A 27807-nucleotide genomic window follows, 5' to 3' on the forward strand; every position below is an offset into this window, starting at 1 on the left:
AAACGTTGTTCTAAAAAGACTCATCACATACTCTGTAAATTTCCTACAACTGAAAACAAGGAACTGGCATTAACGTTTTAGCATCTGAACTTGGCTCTGAGAGTGAAATGCTCTGTCTACAGGTCTGGGCATTATTTAAGGTCACGGCTCTAATAGTCCTCGGCTTTGTAGGCAAACCTGGGCTCCGATTCCAAAGTCCGTCTGGAGTTTGCCTGGCTCTATGTTGGAGGGTTATAAATAAATACATCAAGTGCCAGTTACTCCATCCATGGCAGTTCTTATTAATATGAAAATCTCCTTCGCAAAGGGCTTTTTCTACTCAATAGAATTGGCCCAGTGTAGAAATCCTGTTAAAAACAAAACCTGTGTAGAAAAGCCCAGAAGGAGATGCATGTTATTTGCATAGATTTGCATACCAATCAGTAGAGGGTGAAATTCCTCATTAAGGGGTGGATTTTACCTGGCTACTGAAATCCAAGGAGATAAATACTTTTAATGAATCTGTAACAAATTAAGACTAGTCTCTCTCTCTCTCTCTCTCTCTCTCTCTCTCTCTCCCCTACCCAGTTCACTCCTCTCCCCAAAATAACAGTAACTTCACCAAGTTTTACCTGGAATTGGAATAGGAGTAAGGACAGTAGGTTAACCCTCATGAGGTTGAGGAGTCTAAAAGAAGAAAGGAAGAAACGCGCCTCACGCCAAGAGCCAGTTCACAATCCAAAATTAGAAGCCCTCAGAGGGCAGATCCTGCATGGGAAGACCAGACCAAGGACAGGACCATGAGGCTTCCCAGCACCCTCCACTTCTCTGGCATTTCTCTCAATACTGATACCCCCCAAACTACACTCTTTCCAGGTCATAAAATGGTAAAAAAAAAAAAAAAAAAAAAGATTGTTTCTTCAGTTACGTAAAGGGGAAAGACAAAGAGCTTATCTCAGTCTCTAGGGCCTTCAAAGGACAGTTCTGGTCAATGACAAAAGAAAATTATAGTTTATTATGGAACAATTACAAAGGAACTTAAGTTGTCAGTCTGGCCCTCATGTTACAATGTTTCCCTTCTGAAAGGCAAGAGAATTCTCATAGGATCCAGAGGTGCCTTCAAAGGAGACTGCCTTGGGTCTCCCTGGTGTCCTAGGGGTTAAGACGCGCGCTACCACCACGACAGCCTGAGTTCAATCCCCAGCCAGGGAGATACCCACATGGAGTAGCAGACCTCTCCTGTCTCACCCACTGCTCCCCTCAGCAGTGTATTTCATCAGTCTGCCTGTTCTGTTCCCCACTCTGTCTCTGGTGAATCTTCTCACTCCTGCACCTCTGGCCTGTACCCCAGCTCTTGTATGCATAAATAAATATATTTTTTTAAAGATTTATTTATTTATTTATAAAAGCACTGGGTATAGTCAGAGGCATGGGAGGGTGAAAGAATTCACCAGAGCCAGAGCAGAGAGTAGAACAGGCAGAGTGACAAAGTACACTGCTGAGGGGAGCAGCGGGAGGCAGGAGAGGTCTGCACGCCATGTGGGACCCTCTCCCGGCAGCCGGGGATCGAACCGGTGCTGCAGAGGCTGCGGGCAGCTTCGCAACCCAGCGCTCAACCGCTGTGCCACCAGGGGAGGCCCCTAAATAAATATTTTTTAAAAACAAAAAACAAAGGAGATTGCCTTCCCACAGGTACCACTGAGCTAGGAAAGACACAGGTCACCTGAAGCATAGAAACAGAAAGCACGACGACGACGACTATCAGATGTCTTGCCTCTATGCATTCCTTCCTTTGTAACAGTGCACAGGACACCCAGAAAAAGATGACATTCCCTAGCTTCCTTTGCAACTAGTTCCTTTGCGACTAACTCGCTATGCTCCAGACAGTGTGGTAGAAGTGGAAATACTGCTGCTCCTTGGGTGTGGAAGTGGAATCCCCCTGCTCCTTGGGGGTCTGGGAAGGACCTTTAAAGGGAAATGAGTCAATTAAAAGGACCCCAATCCTCCTGTGACCTTCCTTCTTCCCGCTTTCTGGGGTGAAGTCAGGAAGTCTGGAATTCTGGCAGCCATCTTGAACCAAGAAGTGAAGTCCTTAAAGATGGTAGACCAGAAATACCTGAGAACCCCGATCCCTGATGATCATGCAGCCACCATGCAAATCCTAGACTGCTTACCTCGGAATCTTATGCTTACATGAGAGAGAATGAAATCCTCCATGTGTATACCATTTTATAGTACTGGCCTGTTTCACTTTTTAATTTTGGAATCATTCCAAATGTATAGGAAAGGTACAAAGGTAGCATAGTAGGTTCCCATAACCTCTCACCCACTTTTCTTAACGTCAACATCTTACATTACTGTGCTACATTCGTGAAGATTAAGAAGCAAACACTGGAAGATGACCGGTAACTTGAATCTGACCAGTTTTTCCTCTAAAATGTTCATTTTTCATTCCAGGATCCCATCTAAGAGGCTACACTGCACTTAATCACCACGTAGCCTTAGCTTCCTCCCACTGGAGACAGTGTCTCAGTCTTTCCTCTGGCTTTTCATGACCTTGACCCTCAGAAGAATCCTCATCAGCTATTTTGCAGACAATCCCTCCATTTGACCCCCTCGGATGTTTTCTCATAACAGATTGAGTTTATGTGTTTGTGGGGAGAATACCACAGGGGTGAAGTGACCTTTTCACTACATCATTTCAGGGGTACATGCTATTACCATGATATGCCATTGCTAGTATTAAGCAATGCTTACATTCCCTAGCTTCCTTTGCAACTAACTAACTTGATTCCAGAGATGCCTGCCAAGTTTCTCCACTATCAAGTTATCTTTGCCCCATACTCACTTGTCTGAAAGTGAATCATCAAGCCCAGCCCATGCTCAAGAAAAGAGAAATTAAGCTCCATCTCCTGGTAAGAGGGAGAGTCTACACATATTACTTGACATTATTCTGAAGAAGCTTCTCTCCCACTTACATATTTATTCAATCATTTGTTTATATCTATATAGGCTCATGAATATTATTTCCTTTGGGTTATAATACAATGCTACTATTATTTATTTTGCGACTCGAGATGGTACAGTATTGGCTATTGGGATCTCTTTCGGATGAACGCCTATGTCCTATGGACATAAACCCCATCCATTTTTTGGGTTTAGTTTCATTTTGTTCTATTTTGGTTTTGACCATTTATTTATTTTTGTAACTGCAAGATGTTCTGGGCTCATCTTATATCTCCCATACCCCAATCCCAGAATCAGTCAGTTTTCAAAGGAGCCTAGATCCTTTGACTGGAGAATGATACTTAGCAATGAAGGTGTGGGCTGTGAGGGTGAGCATGTCCTTTGCTGCTGGGGTGTCACTTTTTCAAGCCCTCTCAGCAGACAGTGCTAGAATAAAGTGTACATAGGGCCTCCCTGGTGGTGCAAGGGGTTAAGCACCGCACTATGAAGCAATTGCAGCCTCTGCAGCATGAGTTCAATCCCCGGGCAGCCAGGGCAATACCCACATGGAGCGGCAGACCTCTCCTGTTTTGTCCCCTGCTCCCCTCAGCAGTGTATTTCAGTCAATCAACCTATTCTGTTCCCCCACTCTGTCTCTGGTGAGTCCTCTCACCCCCCACACCTCTGGCCTGTACCCTGGCTCTTGAATGCATAAATAAATAAATCTTTTATTTATTTTTTTTTAATTTATACAAGCACTGGGTACAGTCAGAAGCACAGGAGGGTGAGAGAATTCACCAGAGCCAGAGCAGAGAGCAGAGCAGGCAGAAGGACCAAAGTACACTGCTGAGGGGAGCAGCGGGCGGCAGGAGAGGTCTGTGCGCCATGCAGGACCCTCCTCCGGTGGCCAGGGAGCAGCCGGGAATCAAACCAGCTAATGGGGTCTTTTGCTTTATACTGTCATAGCTCAAGCATTCTTGGAAAAGTGTAATGCATACCCCAGGAGTTGGGGTCTGGCTATAAATACAAACACTGGTGTCAGCCTCCCCTCTAGAGAAGAAGAAGAGCAGTGGATGGGTTGGGGAAGCAGGCAAGGGAATGGTGGGATGGAATTACCCCTGACGGAAGGGGAAAAAGACAGGTAACCTTGTTCAACATTTGGAATAACAGAGACGCACAAGCCCCCACATGCCAATGGTGCCGAGGAAAGCAGCAGAACTTGAGTCGTCCTGAATTTGCCCTGGGCTAGGCTTGCTTGAGTTTTACTCCTGGGCTAGGCTTGCTAGATAAAATAAAGGTTTCTGAGTTAAATTGGAATTTCAGATAAACAACAAATAAATTGGGGCCTCCCTGGTGGCGCAAGGGGTTGAGTCTCAGCACTATGAAGCTATTGGCAGCCACCGTAACATAAATTCCATCCTTGGCCAGGGAGCTGACCCACATGGAGCAGCAGACCTCCCCTGTCTCACCCACTGCTCTCCTCAGCAGTGTATTTCAGTAGATCCACCTGTTCTGCTCCCCACTCTGTCTCGGTGAATCCTCTCTCACATACACACCCTCCCCACAGCACCTCTGGCCTACACTCCAGCTCTTGTATGCACAAATAAATCTTAAAAAAAAAATATTGGTGTAAGTATGTCCCAGGCAAATTTCCCAGGCAAACACTCCCAGTTTAGAAATTTCAATTTGACTGAAGTCTTATAATTTTATCTCCTTAATCTGGTAAACTTGCAGTGGGGGCAGAAGTTGAACTCACAGTGGGGGCAGAAGTCCTGTTACTCCTATGGGAGTAACAGGAGTTTAGCTAGGGAACGTGTCATCACATCCAAGGAGTACAAAGCCCTGAGCTCCTGAATAATCGCTGCACCTGCTCCCAACAAAGCCTGCCATATAAAGGGCACATCAGCAAAGAACAATCTATAAACAGGACCAAAGTCAATAAACGTGGTATTCCTAGGTATCCTTCAGAAGTCAGCTCAAATGTCACATCATCTTTGAAGTTTCTTTAATTCTGGCTCAAGCCAAACAAACAGCTCCTCTGGATATTCTCCCAATCCCTGCACCCACAGCCCCATGCAAACCCCAGCAATCAGAAGTAGAGGCAGGCATTGCTGGGGGTTGGGGGTGCTGCAGAGCTAAGGCTGTGGTTCTCTGAGCTCCCTGCATGCAGAACATCCCTCTGCCCATCTCTGCAGCCTCAGTGTCCACTGTAGGCCCAGATGGAGTATGCAGAGGCATTATGAATGTTTGTTCAAAGATCAAGTGAGTGAATCATCTCTTCCAGTTTAGAGAGGAGGAACCAAAGTTCAGAGAAGTTCAGTTTGATTCAACTCAATTCCACACATTTTTTCCAATGGGCCTTCCATGCTCTCCTTTGAATATTCCCTGGTTTATGAAAAGCAGTTTACAAAACCTTCCAAAGATTCACTTTCACACAAAAAGGAACAGACCTTCTGGGACTTGAAAGGATTCACATTCTCAAGATTCTCCAGGCAGCCAGGTCATGCAGAGTGTGCTGCAGGAAGAACTGTTTCAAATCTGCAGCTGCTGGGCCTCTGGCGGGAGCTGTTGAACCACTGCTTCATAGCGGAGGGGCTGGGGGCCCAGACATGGAGCAAGGGAGAGCCAGGTGGAATCCTGGAACTGAGAGTCACACCCCTTCACCTGTATCACAACCCTCTGGATTCACAACCCTCAGATTCACAACCCTCTGGCCACCACTTTTAGGTTGCCCGTATCAGTGAAGGGAGAGTTTCTTAAGGCCGTTTTAACTATGACACAAAAATCAGGAGCCAAAAAAATATTATAACTATCAAGTATAGAATTTACCTTGCTCTCTACAGAGAATTGTCACAAACACTTTAATTATACCTAAGCATTTAATCCTCACAAAAGTCATATGAAGTTGGTAGATGAGGAAAATGAAGCAAGACAAGCAAATCTTCTAAGACACAGAGCCTGCTGGCGGAGCTGAAATTTGATCTAGGTAGCCTAACCCCAGATCCTGTGCTCTAATCCATAATGTACACTGTCAACGTCAAAGGTAAATTTCAAACTGGAGGGAAAAAAATTTGAGATTCATATCACAAAGGACTTATCTCCCTAATAGATTAAAGAGCTCCCCTAAGAAAAAGCCAACAACCCAATAAAAAATAGGCAAGTCATTAAAAAACAGATAGGTCAGTAAGACTGAACACCTAACAAGAAAAACGCAGATTCTGACCCGAGGGAGATACTATTTCATACCTGCCAGATTGGCAAAAACTCAAAAGTTTGACAAAACATTCTTTGTGAGGTGGTGGGGAATTGCTGCGATGATGCGAATTGGTGCCATACCCGTGGAGGACGATTTAAAACAACATGTCCATACACCTAGCAAGTTATCTGCAGGTGACTCACACACGCAAAACAACATTAATGCAAGACCGTTCGCTGCAACCTTCTTCATGACAGCAAATTCTTAGACACACAACCACAAGGTGTACAGTAGGGACAGGCACATAAATTTGGCACAGCCATTTAATAACAAGTAAAAAGATGGAGGGAGCTGATTATGGATTAGTACGAGACCATTTCAAAATAATATATGAAGGAAAAAGGCAAGATGCAGAACAGTGTATAGAATATATTATCCTTTTGTGTCTATTATAACACCTTTGTGTAAAAAAAAAAAAAGGTAAAAGAATATATGTTATGAGTTCCATGGAAACAAAAAAATACCTTTGGGACAAGACAGGAAATGGGTGGGTGGGAGGCAAGGATGGGAAGAACTTCCTCCATATACCTTTTGCATTTTCTGAAACTTGAACCACTCATCTGCAGTACTTATTTTGAAATTTTAACAAAGAATTTTTAAAAGAAACCAAAAAAGGCCTTTGGAAAAGCCACTGTCACTTTCTCTAGTTCCAAGAAGACAACTCAGCACCCCTGTGAAGAGGCAGACGCCTCGTGAACTCATCAGGGCTAAAAATACAAAAGGGACATCAGAGATGTGGGGGGCATGGGAGACTGTCCCTCAGACCCCCCCACTCAGCTCCCAGGACTTTCCCATTATCCTCCTGAGGCTCATTCAAAGCTAAGACTCCAGGGCCTCCCCGGTGGCGCAGCGGATGAGCGCTGGGTTGCGAAGCTGCCCGCGGCCTCTGCGGCGCCGGTTCGATCCCCGGCTGCTTCCCGGCCACCGGAGGAGGGTCCCACATGGCGTGCAGACTTCTTCTGCCGCCCGCTGCTCCCCTCAGCAGTGTACTTCGGTCCTTCTGCCTGCTCTGCTCCCCGCTCTGGCTCTGGTGAATTCTCTCACCCTCCCGCGCCTCTGACTGTACCCAGTGCATGTATAACCAAACAAACAAACCAGCAAACAAATAAATAAAGCATGCCTCTATAAAAAAAAAAAAAAAAAAAAAACAAAGCTAAGACTCCAGAGCCAGTGCCATCTGGCTACATGGGTAACCGTGGGCAACCAGGCTTCACTTGTGGTTGTCATAGCAACACGGATGTTCCTACAGTTGGGTTTTCATTGTGAAGTAATTACTAGACCTTGTGCTGGGCTCCTCCACATTCACAGTTATTTACATCCATGACGATTATGAATGAGCCTAAATTAGATGCCATTTCAGTTGAACTGTTAAGAGAGGCTGTGAATGGAGCTGGATTTACATACCCTTCCACCAAAGACTGGCCAGACTTCAACTGTATACCGGGCGAATTCCAGGCATGAGGAGCGCCTGGTGCTGCAGCCACCAAAAACCACTGGATGACCAATGACGTGCCACACTCCAAGTCAAGAGCAGCAGCTCCTTCTCTACCCTCCCCACCTACAGTGGTAGGAGCAAACCCCATAGTCTCACCAAACATGGATCGGATACCCAATGGCACAGAAGCCAAAATCTCTGCTCCGAATTTTTGAGAACAGAAGCAGTGTAACGCGAGGCGACCTAGCAGGAGACTGGAGGAAGGATCCCCAGTGTCCCTGAGGATAGGGCTCAGGCAATGTTCTTGGGGTTGAAGAAGAGATCTAGAAAATGCCAGTGGGTAGCATCTCATGGGGTACTTTCTGCTCCATCACAGTGTCACTCAAATTTGGGTCCAGAACTACAGCAAACTGAGCTCTCCTCGCTTCTGAATGCGCATCTTACCACAAGTCAGACATCTTAGCTCTGCCTTCCTGGCTAGTTTTCGTCCAGACAATGAGAGCTCACCCTGGAGACAGCAAGCACTCTTCCTGGCCTGTGCTCAGAAATATAATTTGTCAACTTATGAAAGAGGAGGGGGGCCTCCTCTGATGGCATAGGGGTTAAATCTCAGCACTGTCACTGAAATGGCCTGAGTTCAATCCCCGGCCAGGGAGCTGACCCACATGGCGCAGCAGACCTCTCCTGCCTTGCTGCTGCTCCCCTCAGCAGTGTATTTGAGTGAATTCGCCTGTTCTACTCCTCACTCTGTCTCTGGTAAATCCATTCACCCCTACACATATACATCTAGCCTACACCCCAGTTCTTTGACACAAAAAATAATTTTTTTAAGTAAAAAATAATAATAATAAAATTACATTTGTTGTATATTAAAAATAATTTAAAAAAAAAAAGAAAGAAAGAAAGAAATTTTAAGGGGTTTCTTTCCTTGCTTCAAATGGGCAGGAGTACTCATTGCTGCAAGCCCGCCCTGCTGTTCTTGCAAGATAAGTGGAAGCAGGAAAAGAGGATCAAAGCCAGGCCTCCCTGGTGGCGCAGCAGTTGAGCACAGCGCTGTGGAGCTGTCCACAGCTTCTGCAGCACGGGTTCGATCCCTGCCAGTCTTGGAGCAACCCACGTGGCGCGGCAGACCTCTCCTGTCTCACCCGCTGCTCTCCTCAGCAGTGCATTTCGTCAGTCTTCCTATTCTGTTCCCTACTCTGTCTCTGGTGAATCCTCTCACCCTCCCACACATCTGGCCTGTACCCCGGTTCTTGTATAAATAAATAAATAAATTTTAAAAAAAGATGATCAGAGCCATCATGGGCTCAGCAGGCTCTTGTTCAACCCAGTTTATGTAACAAAACTTTCTGATTTACTGTAACTTTGTAAAACCCACAGTCCTATTGCAACAGGGTGGTCCCCAGGAAAGGGGGAGGTTCCCTGCCCCACCCAAGGGAGGTGGAGCTGAGCAGGGAGAGGAGAAGCTGCAGAAGAGACTGAGGAAGGAAGCAGGATGGAGCCAGGAGACCTGGAGGAGGCACATGGAGCCTAGAGACACGTGAAGAAACTGCGCTTGTCTTTTGGTCGTGGACTGGGTGACACAGATGTGGGTGAGACCCGTGGGGAGGTGACAATGGCAGCTTTTATCTTGATGTTGATTTTGCTCTTTTCCTTCCGGGCTTGTCTGGTTGTTTGTGACCCTTTTCTGTGGGTCCCCACTGGAAGATGCTTTAGACTTGTGGCAGGCCTTGGGGCCTTGCTCTGGGCCAATCCCATTTGGATGGACTTTTACCCACGAGGGGATGGGTAACTTTGGGTGCTTGATTTAGAAACTAGATTCTTTGCCTTACCTGTATTGTTTCCTAGTTTTATTAAAGTTCCTTTTCATTAAAGTCTCCTATGTTTTGTGTTGATGCGGCGGATGGCAGAACCCATTTAGAATAGGCAAGTTTGCGGGGTTTTGGGCTGCCCCTCTCCCTGTCCTATAACACTATCTTAGCCCCACTTTACATGGCAAATCCTCAAGTTTCAGCTGCCCAAAGTAACCCTACTGGAAGACACGGGGCCAGGTTCCCAGCCACGACTGGGTTGCTTCCACCATGTCACTCAGGAATGGACGTTTTCTGCGAAAACTACATATCACAATCCCATGTTACCTCAATTTAAAAAAAGAAATGACGAGACATGGATGCTGCAACAGGAGAGTTCTGTCTGAGCACCTGGTCTGGCAGGGTCTGTACCCCACCAGGCCCCCTCTCCAGGCCAGGGAGGGGCTCATCAGTGAAGTGCTCCCAGCTGGGAGGAGGAGCCAGGCCCATTCCATTGCAAAAGACAAAAGCCACAGGGAGTGAGTCTGAAAGGAACCCCTCTATCCTGCTCTCCCCTGACGAGGGAAGAGCGACCAGGATGGCTGGCGACTCCCGACCCACCATGTGGTAATCTCCCTGGCCTGCCGGGAATTGAACCAGTGCTGCAGAGGCTGGCCAAGCAGGAGAAGGATACAGCACGTTAGGGCATACATCTCTGTTTTCAGAGTTTTCAACCGCAGTCTTTGGACCAGTCACCCCAGAATCACCAGGGAGCTAGCTAGCCCCACTCAGCCAGCATCCCAGGGGCCGCGCCCAGCAACCTGAGCTTTAACAAACACAGGTGACCCCAGTGCCAGTTCGGGTTTAACACTATTTCTCTGCAAGAGAACTCACCACAGGTGTTCTTTCCAGAGCTCTGCTTCCCAACTTGCCCATTCAAATGGAAGCTCTAGCTCCTTTTAATTTATTCAACATAGAAAATGGTGACTCTTCTTACACACACCAGCACCACCACCAACCTAGCACCTCTGGCTATACCCCAGTTCTTGTATGCATAAATAAATAAATGGTTTTTTTTTAAATGTGAAACTTTGGGGGCCTCCCTGGTGGCACAGTGGGTTGAGCGCTGCTGTGAAGCTGTCTGCAGCCTCTGCAGCACCAGTTCAATTCCCAGCCGGCCAGGGAGATACCCACATGGCACAGCAGACCTCTCCTGCCGTGCCCGCTTCTCCCCCCAGCAGTGTATTTCATCAGTCTGCCTGTTCTGTTCCCTGCTCTGTCTCTGGTGAATCCTCTCACCCTCCCGTGCCTCTGGCCTGTACCCCAGCTATTGTATAAATAAAAATTTTTTAAAATGTGAACCTTTGTAGAGACTGAAAGGCCAGGGTTTCCTGGGCCACAAGGTCAGAAAGCCTAAAAAGCACAGTCAAGAAAGCGTCCCTGAACCATTCAGAAGTAACCCCCACCCCCTGCCGCTGTACCCAAACTTCCAATCCCAGACCTTGGAGCTGAGAACACTCACAGATCACGGCCACAGTGTAAGCAGCGAGCATTCCTCCAGGAAACCAGAGCTGCCATGGCATCCTCCTAGTCACATAATGTTTTCTGCCACTAAAGAGGTTTTGCTCAGGCAGCAGCTGCACAGGTTCATTTTCTTATGGGTATATTTCTCATAACACAGGGAGCAGCACAGAAGTAGGGGGGCACAGTAAAAAGCCACAGGCTCTGCATCCTGCTGTTGAATCACAAGTCTCCTTCACGCGGGACCTGGGGAAGGCAGCGCACACTCCCTTGGTTCAGGTCTCCAGCAGGCTGTGCCGCGAAGTGCCTGGTACAATACTCGAGATGAGACAGACCCGCAACGAATATCTAGAATATCTATTACTCGCGTCCTGGTTCCCTGGTGGCCGGGAGCACAGACTTGGAGGTGGCCAGTGGTCCAGGTCCACCACCTGCGGTACCACCGCAGCCACCACTAGATGGCAGTGTTGCTGCCAAGTGATTTGCTAATTCATACTGGTCCTCAGCAACAGCATTATTTCTGTTACTCAGTATTTACTCATCCATTCGTTCAGCAAATATTTGTTCCACACCTGCTATGAACCTGCACTCACCTAGGCTGCAAGTGTTGGCGAAGGAAAACATGTGGACTTCATGGTCTAGGAGAGGAATCTGATCACGAATCACAGCGACAAAATATCACGCCTTTGGAGGTGCTACTGGGGGAGAACCAGCTGGGGAGGAGGTTCAGGAGGCAGGTAAAGCACACTCAAGAAAGAGATGTGGGAAAATGAAGGCGCAAGATCCAGAGGGAGAGGAATGGGCAGGTGATATGTGGGCTGGGTAGAGGGAGGAGCCTGTCTAAGGTAGAGGGTGGGGGACAAAAGGGCACTGCAGGAGGCTGGGGCCCCAGAAGCAGGGCGCAGGAGAGGGCTACCTGTCCTACAAAGAGCCAGAGTCAGATATATGTGCCTCCTGAGCCTTGTTCATTTGGGGACTTAGGTCTAGATTCAAAGCACAGGAGGAGCCACTGAAGGTCTGGTCAGGGAGAGCATGGGTCACTAGGTTGGATTTGCACTGATGAGCTCAGATCTGCATTTGACCTGGTCACTAGGGGAACCAAGATGATGAAGGAGAGCAGTTAGAGCCCATCTCTGGAGCCAGGTAGGAAGGCTGTGTCCTGGATCCTCTCTGGAGAGGAAGGGCAGGGTGGAGACAGGAAAGACCCCAACTCAGAGCCTGGGGGGTAGAGCAGCAAAGGAGCATGCCAGAGGTGGCCCCCATGTTTGGGTCTCAGACAGGACAGCAAGTGGAAGGGAACGTGAAATGGGAAAGGGTTTTGAGTGGTGTTCTGGGTATTGGTGAAAGTCAAGAGATATCCAAGGGGAAAAGTCCAGAAGTCAAAGCACCACTCAAGTCTACAGTTCCAGGACCAGGATACCGCCAGCAAGTGAAGCCAGGAAAAAGAAGCAAGGTCACCTGCATGAAGACAAACCTCGAGGATACTAGAATCCAATAACTGACCACCAAAAAGAAGAGTTGCAGCAGGCCTCACCCGAGACCCAGGTCAGGGTGGAGAGAGGACTGTTCAAAAGAAAGTATAAAAAGCACAAAAACTGGGAGACAACAGGATTATAAGAAGCACGTGACTCAGTGCCCTGCCAGCAAGTTGCTCTTACTTCTCCCAAGTCACTCTCAGAGCAGGGCGGACCAGCTGGGCCTGGCCCAAGCCCCAGGCCATACCTTATCATACAAGCAACCTCCAGCACTGACCTTGTGAGAGGAGAGGAGCTTGGCCTGGCAGGTCAGCAGCTCTGAACAGGGCTCCTAACTCAGGAGAGAAGGTCTTGTGTCCACTCCTGTTTCAAAACAGTTAAAGCACAGTCTGTTTCACTATTATTTTGTTTTTCCAAGAGAGATAATGACATACACAGACGTGGATTCAAATCTGACCTCCCACCTTTATAAATTATTAGGGTCTTATGTAATTATATACTTCTCTAAAGTCTAATTTCCCCAAATTGAAAAATAAAGTTATCTGGGCAACTAATTCATATAAATAAAAAGATACAAAGAAGGAAAGATAAAGCAAATGTGGCAAAATGTTAGCAACAGTTTTGCAATGTGTGTATCAAATGAACTCTCCACACACCCTCAACTTTCACAGCCTCAGTATCTCAATAAAGCTGGGGAAATGGTGAGTCTGGGTGATACATTAATGATCCTATTCTTGTCATTTTTTTAAAGATTTATTTATTTATTTATACAAGCACTGGGTACAGTCAGAAGCACGGGAGGGTGAGAGGATTCACCAGAGCCAGAGCAGGGAACAGAACAGGCAGACCGACGAAATACACTGCTGAGGGGAGCAGTGGGCGTGGCAGGAGAGGTCTGAGCGCCAGGTGGGACCCTCACCAGCTGCTGGGGATCGAACTGGCACTGCATGGGCTGCAGCCAGCTTCGCAGCCCAGCACTCAACCACTGCGCCACTGGGGAGGCCCTATTCTTGTCATTTTTCAGTAGGCCTGAAGTTTTCTAACTAAAAAGTGTGAGTAGGTATTAAGATTGACCATTCATTAAAAACCACTCAATTTGGGGCCTCCCCTGGTGGCGCAGTGGTTGAGCGCTGGGCTGCAAAGCTGCTCGCAGCCTCTGCAGCTCCTGTTCAAACCCAGGCCGCCGGCGAGGGTCCCTCCTGGCATGGCAGACCTCTCCTGCCGCCCACTGCTCCCCTCAGCAGTGTACCTCGTCAGTCTGCCTGCTCTGCTCCCCGCTCTGGCTCTGGTGAATTCTTTTACCCTCCCATGCTTCTGACTGCACCCAGTGCTTAAATAAATAAATCTTTTTTAAAAAAAGCTCAATTTGGATGATGAGAGTATGGGGTTTCCTCACATTACTTTCTATTTATGTCTTTTTAAATGTTTTTCATAACAAGAAATTAAAAAAAAACAAAAAACAGGGTTGCTGTGAGAAGGGGATACAGAGAGCCAGCAAATGGTCTGTAGTTTGCTTAGTGGTGTCTTATCCTTAATCCATTTTTAATTAATTCCTTAATAATTAATTCATAATTATTAATAATTCTTTTTTCCACTTGCCCTTGGGGGGATGGGTCAGGGAAGGTTAAAGGTGCCCTACAAGGCAGTAGTTAGATTTTTTCCCAGCTGAAAATGACTAATGACTAACTGGAAGCGTCACACCACTTCTTAGATTGAAGACCCTGACAGCCAAGAGGACTTCCCTTCTGTCAGGAATTCCAGTCCTAAGGCGTGGAAAGCCTCAGGCATGCTGGGGACAGGGAGGGAGGACACAGGTCCCACTTAACTGCACATTTTCCCTGCTGCTCAGGCCAGCACTGGAGGACCCAGACTGAGAAGTGTCCCTGCCCCAGTTTGGGAGCAAAGGCCCCCAATTTTCTGTCACAATCCTTTTTTTTTTCCTTTTTTTTTTTAAGATTTATTTTATTGGGGCCTCCCTGGTGGCACAGGGGTCTGTGCCAGAAATAAATAAAATAATTTTTTTTTTTTTTTTTTTTTAATAGAGGCATGCTTTATTTATTTGTTTTCCTGGTTTGTTTGTTTGTTTTTGTTTATACATGCACTGGGTACAGTCAGAAGCGCGGGAGGGTGAGAGAATTCACCAGAGCCAGAGCTGGGAGCAGAGCAGGCAGAAGGACCGAAGTACACGGCTGAGGGGAGCAGTGGGCCGCAGGAGAGGTCTGCGGGCCATGTGGGACCCTCTTCCGGTGGCCGGGGAGCAGCCGGGGATCGAACCGGCGCCGCAGAGGCCGCGGGCAGCTTCGCAACCCAGCGCTCAACCGCTGCGCCACCGGGGAGGCCCTAAAATAATTTTTTAAGTTTTATTTATGCATACAAGAGCTGGGGTGCAGGCCAAAGGTGAGAGGGGTGAGAGGACTCACCAGAGACAGAGCAGGGAGCAGAACAGGCAGATCTACTGAGATACACTGCTGAGGGGAGCAGCAGGCAAGGCAGGAGAGGGCTGCTGTGCCATGTGGGTCAGCTCCCAGGCCGGAAATGTGCTGCAGTGGCTGCAGATAGCTTCATAATGCAGAGACTTAACGCCGTGTGCCAGCAAGGAGGCCCCCACAATCCTTTCTTGCTCCCTCCTCCGTCACCTCAGCGCCAGCCTCACTGAACAACCATGGGTGTGACCCACCTACAGTATGTTCTTGCCCTTGCTCAGGTCAGCTGAGGGCTGGCAGGCCCTACCCAGCCCTTTCCCCAGCAATCCTGCCTCTCTCCTTACCAGCTGGGGGAAGCTGAATTAGCTGCTTAACCTCCTAAGACCCTCTTTTCAAAGGGGAGATGAATACCTTCCTCCTAGATTTGTTCGGGCCGGTCAGGAGAGATGGCACTTAGCATGAAAAAATGGCTGAACAAATGTATTACTACTACGACGACGATGATGCTGATGACGACGAACTTAGCAAACTCCACTGACGTTATCTTATTCCTGCATCTTTTTCTTGCTAGCTCATAGGCACCTTGGGAGTAGGAACGTAACCATTATTAGGGAATACTATGTGTTATCACTGATGATACCCGGTGTCACTCTGAGGTAATATCATGCCTCTCTGCATCTCTTGTGTCTATCCAGTACCGGGAGCAGAGAAGATGGACGGACCTGCAGACTGTCACGTACCAGAATCACAGGAGGATGTTTTGTTTCAAAATGCAGCTCCCTGGACCCCAGCACACTGGAGGAGGGGCCTGGTGTGTGCACCAGAGTGACGGCGCCAAGGGCAGGCCTTCTGTAGTCTTTATCAGACCCGACAGGGACAAGGGTGTTTGCTGAGTCACAGGCAAAGTGTTACCAGACACTGCCCAGCAAGCCTGTCCTTCCCTGCCCATGTTCCCAGGGCTGCAGAGACAATTACCACCCCCTGGGTGGCTTAAAGCAAAATTCCGTGCTCCCCTAGTTCTGGGGTCCTAATGCCCCAAGATGTAGGGGTCGATAGGGTGACACTCTTCCTGAGGCTCTGAAGGGAAAGCTACTTTGTGCTCTCTCTTGTCTTCTAGTGCAGCCACACTCCTTGGCATCTGCTGCGGGCGTACAGACAGCTCACTGGCACCCCCATCTCAGCAGTCACCACCCAGCTTCTTCACACAGTCAATCCTTCCCTGCCCCACTGTCGTGAAGATCCCTGCAGAGGCACTGAGGTGACCTGGGAGCCAAAATTACCTCCATCTCAAGATCCTAGCTTAGTCATCTCTGCAAAGTCTTTTTGCTTGTTTTCCCTTGATGAAGTAACATTTACAGGTTCCAGAGATGAGGAGGACTTTTTTTTTTTTTTTTGGGGGGGGGGGAATGGCCATTAATCAGTCTACCAAAAACCTGAACTTTATCAGAGTCAATGGAGACAGATTTTAAAGCTTCCCACGATTCCAATATAGCTATGAAAACCACTGACTTACTACAGAAATGAATGAATGAACAAACAACTTTCTCTCCTGTGGAAAACCCCTTTCTCCATGTCTTCACTGAGTGCCGTGAGGTCTAGCCCTGCAGGCAGAAAGTCCTTCCTATACTACCCCACACCTAAAAGGCCTAACCAGCATTGATCTTGGAGTTCTCCTGGCTCCTGACATGCAACGGGCCTCGAACTGCCCATCAGAGAAGACAAGGTCCCTGCACCTGTGTCACCTCACTTGTCTGTGATGAGAGGGGCTTCAGCCCGGCTCCCCAGCTTCTCGTTTGCCCACAGATATGTTTGAGGAATACTGAACAAAAACGCCCTGTTTACTGTTTGAGTTTATTAAGGGAACAAGGTTGCTGAAATGTCTGGGCCCAAGGCCGCTGGAGGATCTGAGTCCAAGTAACCCTTGGTGACCTGAACTCTAGGCTTCTCCCCCCAGGGCTTTTGTTGTGGGGAACAAAATGGAGTGAGCGGATAGGTGTTTAATGACCAGTTCCCCAGAGGCAAAGCCTCAGTGTTCCCCTATTCATTCCTGAGGTGTAAGTACCCGGCCCATGGGCTGCCAACAGGTGAGCAGGACCATTCTCATAGCCAGCTGCACCCCAGGTCCCAGCCAGCCCCCACCCCACCTGCACTCTTCTCCCTTGAGAACTCAGGAAGGCCGACTACTGAGAGTCGACTTCGTAAATTCCAGTGTTTAAAATATTCACCAGAGCCTCCCTGGTGGTGCAAGGGGTTTAAAATATTCACCAGGGCCTCCCTGGTGGTGCAAGGGTAAGCGCAGCACTATGAAGCTATCCGCAGCCTCTGCAGCACGAGTTCAATGCCTGGCTGGGCAGGGAACAACCCACATGGCGCAGCAGACCTCTCCTGTCTTGCCTCAGCAGTGCATTTCAGTAGATCTGCCTGTTCTGTTCCCCACACTCTGGTGAACACACACACACACACACACACACGCGCGCGCGCGCGCGTACGCACCTGCTCCTCAGTTCTTCTATGCAAGGCCTGCCTCTCCTGCTGCTCCCCTCAGCAGTGTGTTTCAATAGATCCGCCTGTTCTGCTCCCCACTCTGTCTCTGGTGAATCCTCTCACCTCCTGCCTCTCTGGCCAGTATCCCAGTTCTTGTATGCATAAATGAATAAATCTTTTTTTAAAATCTATGCAAAGTAAATAAATACATCTTTTAAAAAAAAAATACCAATGCATTTCTTCCAAAGACAGTCTTGGGAGACAGTCACATCCCCTGAAAGCCCTCCATGGAGTTCTCACACACCAAGAGTTCTCAGCTTGGCCATTTATGGTCAGCTCCATGGTTATGTTGTAACCGTTATCGGTCCTGAAAACAAGCAGCTGTCAAGCACCAGATGTGTTCACAGAGAGACCAGAATTAGACGCGGTCATTGTACAAAGGTTTAAAATACAAACTAGATCGCCAAGAGATAATGTAGTATTTCATTATCAAGGCCTCAGATCTGCACAGCACTTCACGTGTACAAGGTTTCACGTGGAATCTGCGGTCAGGCCCCGATGCAAATGCTGCTTTCATCGCTCAACCTGCTCCAAGTGTAATTTTCAACAGTTTACCTTTTTTTCATGTGGAATAAAATTCATAGGGTTGAAATTCAAATATTGCAAAGACTGAGGGGAGGGAAGGGGGGGCAGGGGGGATTTTCCTAGCTCAATGCCTGAGTAACCCACCTCTTCTCCTCGGTATAACGTTAACCCTTCTTGCTCCCCTCCGGCTATTCCATGCACTTAGGCCACAGACGAGGGGCGCTCGCGCCATCTGTGCAGCGGACAGCACTGGACGCGGCGGCCACCTGGGGCCTGTTTCCCGCCTGCAAAGGGCGGAGGGGAAGGATCACAGGGGGATCAAGCACTCCCCCCTACATGGGGTCTGCCCCCAATGAGGGCGCTCCCCTCTACTGCCCCCTAAAAGAGCTGTGTTAGGGGGGAAAGGATGTCCTAAAGCTAATATCGGGGCTGCCCTATAACAAAAGGGCTGTGGGGCACAAGGAGTCTTGGGCGATGCTCACTCAGTGCTGCTTGTGAACCGTGTCCCCGCCCCAGGGAGTGCCCCATCAGGGTGCAGGGCCTGTCTCTGGCGAGGATCCCCTGGCGCAGCTGGGACCCCCGGCTCCGAGGGAGGGACCCCTCAGCGGCAGGTGTGGGGCAAATAAAAAGAACCAGGCTTTTCTGCCCTCCTGCCATTAGGCTTGATGATGGCTCCCTGCTGTCCTGCATGCACGCCCGATGGTGCCCCTGGAGTGGGGCGTGGGCATGCCTAAGAGGGGGCACCTGGGCTGAGACTGGGCTTGGAAGGGCGGCGTAGCCGGGACAAGGACGCCAGGAGAGCAGAAGCAGAGACAGCAAGAACGAAAGAGCAGCAGAGGCCACCAGAGAAGGCCGGAGAGCCCAGAGAGTGAAGACCTGCTGCGGGGGAGGGGGGGGGGTCTGCCAGCCTCCCGCACCCCCCCAAACCCCCCCGCCCCCCTGCCTGCTGTGTACCCAGTAAAATCCCAATAAAAGGCTGAAAAGCCCCTGAGGGCTCCAGGCCTCTCCTTCACCCAGTCTGCTCGGGTCCCAGGGCCCCTGCTCCGTGTCCTCCTGGCCCTACACAGGGTCCCCTTTCTCAAGAGCGAACCCCGGGCCCCAGGGCGCGGCGACGACTCCCTGAGCAGGCCCCGGCGGCGGGCGGGCCTCCCCACGGGCACGGAACGGGCAGGAACGGGCAGGCTCGGCCCCAGCCGCCCGCCCCGAGGCTCTGCGGGCCGAGCCGCACCTGGCCCGGGCGGGGCGCGGCGGGGCGCGGCGGGGGCTCGCGTTTCGCAGTCGCGCCCCCGAGGCACGTCAGGGCGCCCCTGGCGTCGAGCGCGTGCGACGCGGGAAGCCTTCGCGAACGTTCGCTGGGCGCGCGCCCGAGCCCGCCCCGCCCGCCGGCCCGCGAGACGCGGACGTGCGGCGGGCCGGCCGGGAAATGGCGGCGGGGCGCGGTCAGAGCCCCGCGGCCGGCCGCCAGGGGGCAGCCGCGCGTCTGAGGGCCGCGGCCGGATGGAACCGGTCTGGCCGGAAGTCGGGGCGCCCTTCGCTTCCGGCGCGGCGCGCACGTGGCCGGCCGGGTGCGCCGCGAGCACAAGATGGCGGCGGGGCGGGGCCGCGCGCCTTGGGGCCGCGTGTCCTTTGGAGAGCGGCGCTCGCGGGGCTGCGCTGCGCCGGGCGGGGGGGCTGGGGCGCGGCCCGTCAGGCCGAGCCTGCGCCCTGAGCGTTCGGAGCCGCAGATTGGGGTCTCCGCTCTGCTCGCCGCTCAGTCGGGGCCCCTGTCTCGTGTCCCCGCGTTCGCGGCTCCGGGCGGCCGAAGCGCCTCCCCGAGGGCCTGTCCTCCCCGGGGGAGATGGGCGCCGCAGGGCGAAATGCGCGCCCCTCCGCGCCAGCTGGGGGCCCCGTTTCCGCCGTGGCGCCAAGGTGTGGCGCGGACTCCCCCTCCCCCGGGGAGGGCCCCGCGCGTGGCGGCTTTCGCGTCGCCCGGCCCGGCCGAGAGCTGCGTGGGCTGCGCGCAGAGAGGAGCCGCCCTGCAGCGCCGCGCCCTGATGGTGACCTCCCCCCGCACTTTTTTTTAAGGGGGAAAAAAAATGCTGTCTGCGCGGTGCCCGGCAAATGCAAGAACTGCCCATGACCGCCCGGCCTTTGAAAGACCCAGTCCCTGCCGTCCCCGACCAGCCCCTCGGTCCCTGACCAGCCCCTCTGCGTCCCTGACCAGCCCCTGTGTCCCTGACCAGGCCTGGCATCCCTGACCAGCCCCTCTGCGTCCCTGACCCCCTCTGCGTCCCTGACCAGTCCCTCCGTCCTCGACCAGCCCCTGTGTCCCTGACCAGCCCCGGCGTCCCTGACCAGCCCCTGCGTCCCTGAACAGTCCTTCTGCGTCCCCGACCAGCCCCTGTGTCCCTGACCAGGCCCAGCGTCTCTGAACAGCCCCTCTGCGTCCCCGACCAGCTCCTGCGTCCCTGACCAGCCCCTGTGTCCCTGACCAGGCCCAGCGTCTCTGACCAGCCCCTCTGTGTCCCCGACCAGCTCCTCTGCGTCCCTGACCAGCCCCTGTGTCCCTGACCAGGCTCTGACATCCCTGACCAGCCCCTCGTCTGACCAGCCCCTCTGCGTCCCTGATCTGCGTCCCTGACCAGTCTCTGCGTCCCTGTCCCCTGACCAGCCACCAGTCTGCGTCCCTGACCAGCCTCTGTGTCCCTGACCAGCCCCTCTGCATCTCTGACCAGTCCCTCCGTCCCTGACCAGCACCTCTGTCCCCGACCAGGCCCGGCGTTCCTTGACCAGGCCCCGTTCTTGACCAGTCCCGTCCCTGACCAGCCCCTTTGCATCCCTGACCAGCTCTTATGCGTCCCTGACCAGTCCCTCTGTGTCCCTGACCAGCCCCTCTGCGTCCCTGACCAGCCCCGGCGTCCCTGACCAGTCCCTCTGCGTCCCTGGCCAGCCTCTGCGTCCCTGACCAGCCCCTCTACATCCCTGACAGTCCCTCCGTCCCTGACCAGCACCTCTGTCCCTGACCAGCCCCTCCTTCTCCAACCTGCCGGCTGCCCCGCTCCACTTCCCGTGTCACCCCGGGTGGGAGCAGCTCTGCCCGAGGTGTATTTAGAGTAAAGAGCTGCTTCTTGTTGGGTTTATTTATTATTGTGTCGTCTTTGAGTTAAGATTCCGATTCCCTCCCTTGCTCATTTGAAATGTGTTAGCTTTGGGGTAGGTTTTTTATGTTTTCTTTTAAATAAATTCGCTCAAAGTTTTGAGAGGTTTCATTCACAAATACTTCGATGAGAAGTTTTGGGGGGGTGATATTTCGGAAGGAATGAGGCGCGCTAGCAAACACGGTTCCATGACCTCTGTGAGGGGGGTTTACCCTTGGGGTGCTATCAAAACGGCGTCGCTATTAAGCCACAGGCTGAAGAGATCAGGGGGCGAGAAGGGGGGAAACAGAGTTCATCGAGGGTTTATTTTAAAACTTACACCCGGATGTTTGACCCAAGCAGAGGTCTGAGACAATTTCCCTTCAGTCAGGCCTTTTTATTTGTCCCTGCCATCAGAGATTTCTCTTCAAGTTCGTCCCTCATTTAGCAGAGAGGGCTGGAGGAAGTTTCCAAAGGACCAGAGGATAAAGAATTCCTCCCCACAGCCTGGGAAGAGAATTCCGCTTCCTTTATTCATTTCTTCAGAAGGAGCCCTGCCCCTCGATGTCCTTATATTTTGCAGTGATTACCTCCTTTCTTGTCTCCTTTTGTATGTATGATTCAGCTAGAATTTTGGGAGACTTTTTATGCAAACGCCACCGACAGGCAGGAGCCCAAGAATTAGAGCACCCTTCAGCCTTAAATTGGTTGCTTCCAGAATTTCATTAACACTGCCTCTCTGTTAAGAAGAAAAAGTGTATTTAAAATTTTAAAATATACCCGATTTGGCAAATTAAAAAATCAGAAAAGTGAAAAGAGAACTACAATAATTTCTAGATATTGCAAGAATTTCAGAACTTCTTGTCGTAGGTATAGATTTGTTTTGAGAGGCTTTGGCTGTGTGTACAATTTGGAACCCTCTATTTCTAAAAATACATCAATAAAGTAAATTGTACATTACAAAAACATGAAAAATGCAAAGAGAAAAAAAAACACCCAGAACACCACTGCCAAGGAGCAACCACTAGAAAACAAGTTGCCTGAATGTCTGTATTTCCCTTAAAATAACACCGTAGCTAGTTTTGTAACCCACATCTTGTATTTAGCCATATATTGTACATTTTCTTACGTTAAATAAGAATCTTTATGATTTTTAGAGCCAGCATAATATAATATCCTATCAGTTAAGTATACTATAATTAACCCTTCTTTTATAATAGACACCAAATCTGCCTCCCTTTCTTTTTTTTCCCTTGCTCTTATAATGTTGGCATGAGTATTTCCTGTACAAAAAATAATAGTAATAAGGTTTACAATCAATCGGAACAATTTAAGGTTCTTTGATACACCTTTAACTCCCCTAATTCCCTCTGGAACTTTTTAATTACTGTGCATCTGCATTCCACCTGAGGTCAAATTCCATGTCTTGCACATCAATTGCCCTCATTCTTCTAAATTTATTTGTTTTTGTTTTAAAAAATTATTTATGCATAGAAGAGCTGGGGTACAGGCCAGAGATGGGGAGGGTGAGAGGATCCACCAGAGACAGAGTGGGGAACAGAACAGGCAGATTGACCCAAGTACATTGCTGAGGGGAGCAGCAGGCAGGTCAGGAGAGGTCTGCTGCGCCATGTGGGTTGCTCCCTGGTCGGCTGGGGATCAAACTCGTGCTGCAGAGGCTGCGGATTGCTTCATAGTGAGGTGCTTAACCCCTTGTGCCACCAGGGAAGCCCTAAATTTGTTTGTTTTGGTTTTAATTGTAAATCACATTCTTGGTGTACTGATTTGCTTTGGAGGTGTGTCTGATAAGCTCAACATGGGTGTGTCACTTCAAGTTCAATAGTTAAAGGGAATCCTTTCATTGTCAGCCTATTAACAATCTTAAGCTGCTTTTCCCTTTAATTCATTTCTATATATAGATGTAATACAAAAGAAATTGATTGCTGAAGTTTTCGTTCCATTGTACAGCAAGTATATAAACTTTGTGCATCTCCAAAATTATGTAAATATATATGAGTTTTTGTGGTTGGATTTTTGGGGTTTTTTGTTTTTTTAGGCAAACAACCTCTAAACATGTATCATTTAATTAGCTATTTTTGATGTTTCATTGTGGATATGCTGCTGGACTTGTATTTATAGGGATAAGGAAGATGGCACTGTTGAAAGCAAGAAGACAGTGACCCTAAGGTTTTTCTCCTCTAGATTAGGATGATTATACCGGGAAACCATTCAATAATTTTCCACAATTCAACACAATCTTGCCTCAGCTCTCTAAAAGTGATTTAGAGAATGCAAAGCATTAAAGGGAAATGCACAAATAGTGGGGAAAGCAGCAGCAGCCATTACAGGAGCATCTTCAAACCCCCTCAGAGAATGTAACACTCTGTCCTGGAGTAATATCACTTACGATCATCCCTGCTACTTTCAAAAACCCAAGCTTCTCTTTAAACGAAATTCTTCTAAACACTATGCCTGGAATAAAATATAGTTCACTGGATGAAGAACACAATTCATTAAGAGTATTTATTCAGAGGATTTGGGACTTTAAGAGCTACGCTATGTGGCCATCATTATCCTATAATTGTCTTGCTTTTGATGACAATACACCAGTGTTTGAGGCCGGCTACTAAGTGGTCGGATTCTACAAAATGCACATGAGACTTTTTAGCTATCCAGTCCTATGCATCTGAGATTAAAAATCTCTTATCAGAGATTTGTCCCCTGTGGTCCTTTCAAAACAGCTCTAGATTTTTTTTTTTTTTATCATTTACATTACATAGCTGATTTCCAAGACAGCAAATGGATAAAATGGTTTATTTTACCTTTTAAGGGACATTTGTTCTTTTAAGGGACAGTTGTCTCTGAAAAGCTTTTAGAAGCTGTAGCTCTTCAAAACCTGTCTCAGAGCTGAAGTTTAAAATCTGTTACTGATAGAAATGAAAAAGGAGGGACAGGGACAGAGAAGAAGGAAAAAATATATTTTTTTTGTCTCTCGAGACTTTGAAAACATCTAGATTTCACTCATACAATTAGTGCCCAGCAATGAAAGGAAAATGTCTTAACCCAACCAACCCTGCTGGAAATTAAAGGGTGCAGCCAGGTCACCATAAATCTTAGCCTCTAGGCCCCAGAGTCTTGGCTGCTGTGTTGGCAAGTGGGAGACACAGATCCAGTAAGGGGAGTGCCCTCCAGGCCCAGCCATCTCTCTCCCCTAGACTCCCGGCAAACCCCTGTTCTCCACCATATCCAGAAGCCTAAAGCCCTGCTCTCATTCTTGCAAAGCTTCGTGGAGCAGTGGTTAAGAACGGGGGCTTATGCATCAGAGGAAGCGAGAAGTGGGCTCTAGACCCATCATTTACAAACTGTGACAGCGGGCGGGTTAATTTCCCTGGCCCTTACTTTCCTTCCCCCAAATTGTGGATACTTCTTTCTTTGTTGTGAGGATGAAATGATGACCTGTATGCAGTGCTTGGCACAGTGCCTTATTTAAGGTCTCAATAGACAGTAGTGGTTAGCAATCCTCTCCTTCCCTCACCCACCCACTTCCCACCCACCCACTTCACCCACCCACTTCCTACACTCATTTCCTCACTTTGCTCTGACCAGCTGCCTCCTACCTGATCTCTAGTTCTCTAGCAGTGTTCCCCAAGCTGCTTGCTATTCTTTACACCAATCTTCCTTTTGAACGTGCTCTTTCTTCTCTGATCTGCCTGGTAAATGCCTACTTGTTCACCAAAATGAAACTCAACCCTTACTATCCTGATGATGACAGTGTAAATTGATAGAACTTCTTTGAAGAGGAATTTTCGAATAACTATCAAAACTCAGATACAGGAATCTGTGCATCCAAGAATTCTACTTCCAGGCATGTTACCTATAGAGATGCCCCACACGTGGGCAAAGGGGCAATGAATACAAAGATACGTCTCATGTAATAAAAGATTATATGATATCCTACTGATCCAATAGAGCACTAGGTTAAAAATGGTGACTTATCCCCATAATGAAATGCTATGGAGTTACTTTAAAAAATGGGCAGTTCTCTGTATCATTTTTTCCGAAACATATTGTTAAATGGGAGGGAAGAGGGAATCAAGGCATAATAAGCTGAGTAAAAGATACCTCCATTTACTTAAAAGCGAGACAGAAGTGATCTATCAATGGGATGGTGGTGATTGCCTCAGACAGTCAAGGGTCTGGATGAGGAAGGACTTCCTTTTCTTTGTTCATTGTTCTGATGGGGAAATGTCTAGCTATTTGTATAAAGTATTCAATTTCCTTTTTAAAAAAAAATTTATGTATCTATGCATACAAGAACTCCTGGGGTACAGGCCAGGGGTGGGGGGGTGAAAGGATTCATCAGAGACTTGATTCTGGTTTCAGTTTTGTGGTTGTTGGTTGGTCCTGTCTTAATTTTTTAAAAAATCCACAATGTCCTCACACTCCTGGCCTTTGCACATGCTGTTCCCTCTGCCACTGTCCTTTCCAACTTCTCCCCCAGCTTGGTCACCTTCATTCAGTCATTTCCTCCTGTGAAGCTTTCCTGTTTTTCCCCTGTCTTAGATAAATTGAACTTGATTTCCCCACAGTTCTTTGATTAAACTTATCATATATTGCCATGTTCATTTTAAATGTTAGTTCACCTAACAAAAATAGGGACTCTTCAAAGACATGAATTTTCACTGTTCCAAAAATTCATGCCTGCCTTGCACATAGCAGACCCTCGGTAAATAATTGTTGCATGAATGTATGAATGGGCAAGTTAGCAGTAAGTGCTCCTGCCATTTTGATGGGCTGTGCCTGGTGACCATCTGTTACTTAATTGAGCAACCTACCTGTATATGTTGTAGGACTGTATTTATATCCTAGCCCTGCACCTTGAACCAGGCACTGTTTGTGTTTCCCACTATGCAGGTGGCGAGACCACACCTGCCCTTTTTACAGCAGGTTTGCCAGATTAACAAATAAAAACACAAGTTGCCCGGTTAAACCTGAACTTCCTATAAACAACAAATAATATTTTTAGTTTAAGTATGCCCCAAATATGATTTATATTTAAAAAAAAAAACTAGTCATTGCTTATCAGAATTTCAAATTTGGCTAAATTTATCTGGCAGTCCTACCTCAGAGCCCAAATCCCCAATCTTGTCAGGTTTCCTGCGTTTAGACCCAGTAGTTTTGAAAGAACTGTATAAACAATGCAATTTTATCATCTTTATTAAATAAACAAGCCACAGAAATCTCCCAACTGTGGTTACTAACATTTTAAGTACATTTAAATATGCTTTTTTCCAAAAGTCTTTTTTTTTAATATTTATTATATTTTAACCATCAGAGATAGAGTCTAATTTACAGTAATTTAGGCTCCTAGCCACTTAACACGGAAACTTGATCTAGGAAGGAAAATCCAGGTGACTCCTGCCAGTCTGAATTCTGCGTGTGGTTTCTTTCCCTCTGTATTCTGCAGCACGTTTCAGACGAAAGCAGATGCTCAAGGGCACGGTGGGGCTGCTCGGAGCCACTGGACCCAGCAGAATCGTGGGGACAATGAAAAGCTTTTCTCTGCAGAGGGAAGGTGCAAGCCAGACACGCTACTGTGGCCTCCGCACCAGCCTCGGTCAGCAGCCATTTCACATTATCACGGATGAGGTGTCCCACAAAACTCTTTAAAGAGAAGCACCATCTTATCTGAAAGGGGGCATTTTCAAATTTCCATCTCTTAGAACTGGTGAACGATCTCGCAGGCCAAAACCGCAAGCACCAGCTGCAACCTCACCCATTTTTGTTTCAAAGGCACAGTGCCCACTGCATCAAATTACACTTCCTCTGCAGCTTCAAAGGAGATGACAATGTTTAGGACACACCTTTCTGTTAACCTGTAATTAGTTTTCTAGAACTTGTGAGACTGTAAAGTAAGATAATGTCACGCATCATCCCATTTTTAACATCTTGAAAATTACAGGGTAAATGCTGCAGGTGTCTAAACTCACACAACACATTGGCGATGGAAATGTGAGAAACTTACATGGGGGTGGGGAGAACTTGTGTTAAAAGGAGGCTGGAGCGGGGACGTGATGTGGCTTAATACCACTGAAAAGCCGCGGCGAGGAAAATCTATTTTCCAGGGCCGCGATAAAACTGGACCATCACCTCCGCGTTTTGTGAGAATCCACCTTGATAGCAGAGTCATGTCAGCTTGGGAGCCTGAGAACACACAGCGGCTGGGGCTGCCAGACAGCAGTTTACAGCAGAAAAGACAACAAATTACCACCGAGCAAACCGCCAGAGGTACTCCTGAAGGGTGGTGACCTTTCATCTTTTGAAATAGACTGAAGAAGCATCCATGTGTCCAAGGCATTGCTTTGGGAAGACCCATATTTCCCTTCCCCGCCCAGTTGTCTCAGGATGGCATCTAATAAATACTGCTTGGTGGGGGTCATCACCCCAAGGAGAGGGGTGGAACACACCCCGATGTGTACGTTGCAAAAACCAGAAGTGTGTTATTTGTTCTTTCAGGGGAAAAAAAAAAAAGCAATAAATGACCACTTCACTTGCAAATGATAAAAACCTCTAACGCGAAGGGAAAAGTTCCTTGACGACTAGGATGCAGAAAGAGATCTCATCGACTGTTTACTCTCCCGTAAAAACTGACCTATAAAGAGAATTTTTTCTGATTCATACTGCACCCAGCCCATTGCATCTTAAACACGTTTATCCTGCTTTCTGGTAATTTTTAGCATCACTTGTCATTCCACCCGTGCAAAAAGAGTTGACTTTGCTCCCGAGCCCAGGCAGGT

At 48.6% G+C, this 27807-nt stretch overlaps 1 long non-coding RNA gene across 3 annotated transcripts in view; it reads right to left on the reverse strand.

Moving 5' to 3' along the window:
• The window catches only part of LOC129145707 (uncharacterized), a 34897-nt gene extending 16081 nt beyond the window's left edge, over positions 1–18816 (reverse strand). For 2 of the 3 annotated variants that reach the window (XR_008551636.1, XR_008551638.1), the window contains exons 1-2: positions 18039–18816; positions 12680–12765 (exon numbers count right to left, since the gene is read on the reverse strand). This is a non-coding gene — a long non-coding RNA (uncharacterized LOC129145707). Of the gene's footprint in view, positions 1–12679; positions 12766–17318; positions 17462–18038 lie in introns of all 3 variants that reach the window. The other variant, XR_008551637.1, reaches the window with a different exon arrangement.
• Positions 18817–27807: the final 8991 nt, after the last annotated feature.

Source organism: Talpa occidentalis, unplaced genomic scaffold, assembly GCF_014898055.3.
Source record: "Talpa occidentalis isolate TD23 unplaced genomic scaffold, MPIMG_talOcc4v2.1 talOcc4.14, whole genome shotgun sequence".
Lineage (NCBI taxonomy): Eukaryota > Metazoa > Chordata > Mammalia > Eulipotyphla > Talpidae > Talpa > Talpa occidentalis.